The sequence below is a fragment of the Scyliorhinus torazame genome, chromosome 5, assembly GCF_047496885.1.
Source record: "Scyliorhinus torazame isolate Kashiwa2021f chromosome 5, sScyTor2.1, whole genome shotgun sequence".
NCBI classification, from domain to species: domain Eukaryota; kingdom Metazoa; phylum Chordata; class Chondrichthyes; order Carcharhiniformes; family Scyliorhinidae; genus Scyliorhinus; species Scyliorhinus torazame.
The window spans coordinates 168,693,830-168,700,146 of record NC_092711.1 but is presented as its reverse complement, the minus strand read 5'-3'; positions in this window follow the sequence as shown (position 1 = coordinate 168,700,146).

The window sequence follows — 6,317 nt, the reverse complement described above, 5'->3', positions numbered from 1 at the left end:
ATCATGGCCAATCCACCTAACCTCCCCCATATGATCAGTTTGTGCAAGTCCAGGTTCTATTTTCTCTTTTATCAGTTTCTTGGTCCTCCTTTGCTGAATTCTAAAATAAGTTCCCAATCCTCAAGCTTACTACTATTTGGCCACTTTATGATCCGCTTCCTCTGATCTAATGGAATCTTTAACTTTTCTTGTTCACCACAGTTGCATCACTTTTCCTGTCTCACATTCCCTGAGAGAGAAAGAGAACAAAATGCAGTCCTAAATGTAATTGAAGCAGAAACAATAACAGCAGAATCCATCACTAATCAATTGTGAACTTGTTGGTGTCTCAGCAGGGACGTGGAAACACAGAATCCCTTCCCACACTGAGAGCAGGTGAACGGCCTCTCCCCAGTGTGAACAAACTGGTGTTTCAGCAGGCTCGATGAAGTAGTGAATCCCTTCCCACACTGAGAGCAGGTGAACGGCTTCTCCCCAGTGTGAACTCGCTGGTGTCTCTGCAGGGTGCTTGAGTCAGTGAATCCCTTCTCACACTGAGAGCAGATAAACGGCTTCTCCCCAGTGTGAACTCGCTGGTGTTTCTTCAGATTGGATATTTCAGTGAATCCCTTCCCACACGGAGAGCAGGTGAACGGTCTCTCTCCAGTGTGAATGCGTCGGTGAACTTCCAGCACAGATGGGGATCTGTATCCCTTCCCACAGTCCTCACATTTCCACGGTTTCTCCATGTTTTGGGTCTCCTCGTGTCTCTCCAGGTTGGACAATCAGTTGAAGCCTCGTCCACACACAGAATACGTGTACGGACTCTCCCCGCTGTGAACGGTGTGATGAATTTTCAGGCTGTGTAACTGGTTGAAGCTCTTTCCACAGTCAGTGCTCTGGAACACTCTCACTCGGGTGTGTGTGTCTCGGTGCTTTTCCAGTCACACTGATGTTTAAACTTTGTTGAAGTCAACAGGCCGGGCAAACATTTCTCCTTCTAGATTTAATGGCCGATGAACCGAGTGACTCTGTCAGATCCAGACGTGATGTTTGAGATTTCTGTCTGTAAATCCTCTCCTTTGGAGTTTACAAAAGACATCACAGTCAGTCCAGGAGAGAAATTCAGAACAGATTATTTTAATTTCTATGAAACAGTCTTTCCTCTCTCGTTCCCCAAAAGCTGTAAATCTCTACCCCCACACTCTCCCTCCATTCTCACTCTGCTGTATCTAATATTCACCCTCCCAATTCTCCTGAAGGTGCTGATTCAGGCTGACTGACAGATCCCTGCTCACTGCTTCCTGTCCTGGACACAGATCATAACAAATAGGAGCTGCAGTCGGCCATTCAGCCCATCAAGCCTACTCGACCATTCAATGAGATCATTGGCCGATCTACCTCAGCACCATTTTCCCACACTATCCCCCATATCCCTCGATATCTTCAATATCGAGAAACCTATCACTCTCGGTCTAAAAATACTTGATGACTGAGGCTCCACAGTCCTCTGGGGTAGAGAATCCCAAAGCTTCACCACATTGTCTTTAAATTCATTGCTGGGGGCAGCACGGTGGCACAGTGATTAGCACTGCTGCCCCTCAGTGACGAGGACCTGGGTTCGATCCTGGCCCCGTGTCACTGTCCATGTGGAGTCTGCACATTCTCCCTATGTCTGCGTGGGTCTCACCCGCACAATGTAAAACGATGTGCAGGGTCGGTGAATTGGCCACGCTAAATTGCCCCTTAATTGGAAAAAAAAGAATTGGGTACTCTAAATTTATTCTTTTTGAAGGACAACTAAGTTTTGCATCCAGAGGTGTAATTAAAGCATCGTAAAAAGTGTGGGCTAATGGAATGATGTTTGGATGAAGGGGATTCCCTGTGGAGTTAATTAGATTTCAGCTTGGTAAGATGATGACAGTACTGGGAGGAGCCACGGTTTCAGGCTTTTTGCAGCAAAGCTGTGTTTTAGTTGAGAATTAGTTCAAGATGTGAGCAGAGGTCAAGCATCTCCGTTCAGTTGAAAATATATGTCTGCAGCTAGATTAGCAGTTTCTTTCCAAGCAGTTCAGAAGAGTGTCATTCGAAGGCGAGCTGAAACAAGCTGAAACAGCTTCCCAAGTTTCTTCATGGTTCTGACAGGTTTGAGATCTTGTCTTTAAAGCGGTGACACAAGAGCTCTCTTTCCTCAAAGAACATCTGTGTAAAGCAGGTATTGCTGAGGGCTAACTGTGTTTAACGGTGGATTGAGAGCTGACATGGTGTTTTTGTTGTTTGAGTGGAAATAAAGTAGCAGTTAAGGGTTACTGTATTCACTGTATTGATTAGCATTGTTTAAGGGCTAATTGTCAGCTGTTTTCTGCTGTGCTGTTATATCTTTGAATATTGTGTCAATAATAAAGTTTGTTTTCACATAGCATGGCCCTATTTTGTGTGAACTCACTCCTGGAGTGAGGTATCCTTTCCTCACAGTCTGACAAAACACAAATAAAATATTGGGGTTTGTGCCCAGTATCCGAGCCACTGTTGGGGTCTGGTCCGGGATCATAACCGTGAGAAGGTGGGTTATGTGGATGTTTAGAGCACTTTGCACCTGAGGAGCAGAGATTTTACCTTCTTTCTAGCCCCACAGCAATGTCAGACTAGAATCGACAACTTTTTTTGTGCCGAGGACGATCCTACACCTGGTGTCCACTTGCACCACAGAGAGCATCGTAATCACAGACCTTCCCCCGTTTGTCTGGAGTTTCTGCTCGAGGGCTCACCCCCAGGTCGAGAATGTGGAGGTTTGGAGCCTCCCTGAGTTCATTTATTATGCACTTTCGGGAAGAGTTTGAGTTCTTCCTTTTGGTTAACTCGACTCCTTGTATTTCCTTCTCCATTTTGTTGGAGACATTTACGGTTTATGCTCGGGGGCTGATCATTTCTTACACTGCTAATAAAAGGTGCAGGATGCTGGAGAACCAGCGGCTTCTGGAGGTTTGTTTGGTGAAGGTGGAAGAGAATCATATGGAGGGCCCGAGTAAGCTATTGCTGAAGGAGGTTAACGCAGCAAGAGTGGCTTTGAACTCCCTATTTACTCAGCAGGTCGAGAAAAGTTGAAAGTTAGTGAGATCGAAGTTGTACGAGTTTGGGAATAAGCCGAGCAAATACTTGGCCTGTTTGACAAAGGACCTTTGTTCTGCAGCCTAGGGGCAGCACGGTGGCACAAGTGGATAGCACTGTGGCTTCACAGCGCCAGGGTCCCAGGTTCCATTCCCCGCTGGGTCATTGTCTGTGCGGAGTCTGCACGTTCTCCCCGTATCTGCTTGGGTTTCCTCGGGTGCTCTGACTTACTTCCACAGTCCAAAGACGTGCCGGTTAGGTGGATTAGCCATGATACATTGCCCTGCGTGACCAAAAAGGTTAGGAGGGGTTATTGAGTTACGGGGATAGGGTGGAAGTGAGGGCTTAAGTGGGTCGGTGCAGACTCAATGGGCTGAATGGCCTCCTTCTGCACTGTTTGTTCTATGTTTATGTCAAACCAGCTGTCTAGCCCACTGAGCTAAACCAGCCCAAACCGATCAATGACGGCTTTATGGGGCCAACTTTCAACCAGCTGATGGTGACTATTAGGTGGGACCTTGCCCGGTGGTCGGCTGTTCCGATTTCATGGTGAGTGAGGATCCCCTTCATTAAAATGTGTTGCACAGACTGTTGTACCCTCTGCAGATGCTGCCTATACTACTGTCAACCAGAGTTGTTAGGGAAATTAATCAAATCAGGGCAGGACCTGCTCAGTTAATGGTAGGGAGTTGGGGAGAGTTACAGAACAAAGAAATCTAGGAGTACAGGTTCACAGCTCCTTGAAGGTGGAGTCGCAGGTGGACAGGGTGGTGAAGAAGGCAGTCAGTATGCTCAGTTTTATTGGTTAGAATATTGAATACCGGAGTCGGGATGTCTTATTGAAATTGGACAAGACATTGGTAAGACCGGACATGGAATACTGTGTTCAGTTCTGGTCACCTTATTATAGAAAGAATAATGTTAAACACAAAAGAGTGCAAAGTGATTTACCAGGATGCTGCGAGGACTTGATCGTCTGAGTTATAAGGAGAGGCTGGGACTTTTTTCCCTGGAGTGTAGGAGGCTTAGGTGTGATCTTATAGAGGTCTATAAAACAATGAGGAGCATAGATAAGGAAGATAGCCAACATTTTTTCCCTGAGGTAGAGGAGTCTAGAACTAGAGGACATAGGTTTAAGGTGAGAGGAGAGAGATACAAAAGAGACCAAAGGGGAAAATTCTTCACACAGAGGGTGGTGAACTTCTGGAATAGGCTGCCAGAGGCAGTGTAGAGGTGGGTACAAATTTGTCCTTTAAAAAGCAGTTAGATAGTTACATGGGCAGGGTGGGTAGAGGGATATGGGCCAAATGCTGGCAAGTGGGACTAGCTTAGTGATAGAAACTGGGCGGCATGGACAAGCTGGGCCGAAGGGCCTGGTTCCATGCTGTAAACATCTATAACTCTACCTGGAACAAAATGTTTGTTCAGCTCCAATCACCAAGATAAGGGAGGGTATGGTCTTCCGAAAATCAGGCTTCATCAATTGGCCTCTCGTCTTAGGTTCATAAGGGATTGGGTTAGGATGGAGCCCACATTCATCTGGCTCAATACAGAAGCAGACCAGTCAGTTCTCTCTCGATCCAAAGCCAGCATAGGCTGATTATGGAATGCATCTCCATGCAATTTTTAATGTCTGTGATTCATTCTGAGTCTTATGCATTGGGTAAAGGATGGGACTCCTACATTTGACTGACTTGCTCTTCCTGGGCTTTCCATGAGTGAATTCAATTCAACTTAGGCCAGGAGTAGGGCACAGTGATTAGTGCTGCTACCTCAGCGCCAGGGACCCAGGTTCAATCCCAGCCTTGGGTGGCTGTCTGTGTGGAGTTTGCATATTCTCCTCGTGTCTTCGTGTGTTTCCTCCGGGTGCTCCGGTTTCCTCCCACTATCCAAAGATGAGCAGTGAAAGTGGATTGGTCACGCTAATTTGCCCCTTAGTATCAAAGATGTGTAGGTTAGGTGGGTTGACCATGATCAATGCAACGGGTTACGAGGATAGGACGGGGAATGGGCCTCAGTGAAATGCTTTTTCTGAGACTCAGTGCAGACTTGAAGGGGCGAATGGCCTTCTGCACCATAGTTCTATGTTATCCGTGTTGTGTTATTCATTTTAATTTGATTATGCTGTTAGTCTGCTTGTAATATTTTGGGGTTTACAAACTGAATTTTTATATAATCTTACCCTCTTTCCCCACTCACGACTTTAACCTGTAAACTGGTTCTTCAATTAATCTGGAATTTCATCTCGAGGCTCTGCTCCCTCAAATATCCTGTTCCAAATTAATTCTGCAATGTGTTGCTTGGATGTATGTTGGCAATATCTCTTGATCCGCTCTGTACCCATTTGCCACGATTTTTTCTGTTACTCTGTTGCATTCATTGTTTAAAAATTATTTAAAACATAACAAGTTATTAAAAATCTGTCCAACTCATCTGTGAATATATTCAATGACTCCACACCCCACTAGTCCCTGTGGAAGAGAAATCCAGAGACTAATAACCCTCCAAGGGAAGAGATGACTAGATTGCACTTTATCGCAGAACCATAAATAATATATCTGATGTGTACCATATAAGACATGCCTGTCTGGTATTAATTTACTGTCCCCTTACATGTCAGCAATGACCTGGAGAAACTAGCCCTTTATTGTGAATATTAGGAAAGAGACCATCCTTTTAGCCAGACAAATAAATGTGTCAAGCTGAGGGAGCAAAGGATGTCAATGTCTTTGAGAGAGAAAGAGAGAGAGAGACCTGGGCCAAGCTTTGCCGAGTCTGCACCCTCCCTGGATTCACTTCCTTTCCCTTCAGTTGCTACAAGTGACCAATTGAAGGTGAGAATGAGAAAAGAAATGGAAAGGGGGAGAAAAGAAAGTGTTTTACTCACAGATGTTGGCGACAAAAACAAGTTTTCAGTCTGTGTGAGGCCCCAGTTTTGCTCATTGTCCAGCTTCCGCATTCAGAAAACGGGAAGCTAATTGGATGGTGGAAGAGAGTCCTTCCGGTTCACCAACTCTTCCCATTGGTCAACAACTTTCCTCCGCCTCACTCATTGTTCCCCCTCCTCGAGACAAGGTTTCCAGGCAACCGGCTGCGGCCAGAACAAGAAGTCTCTCGGTGATTCCCCTCTCCCCACCCCGGGACTGAGCATGTCTGAGGGAGAGCAGAGATTGCGCATGTGCGAGGGAAAGCTCACCCTTGACCTTCCTGCTGAGGCGTTGACCAATGGG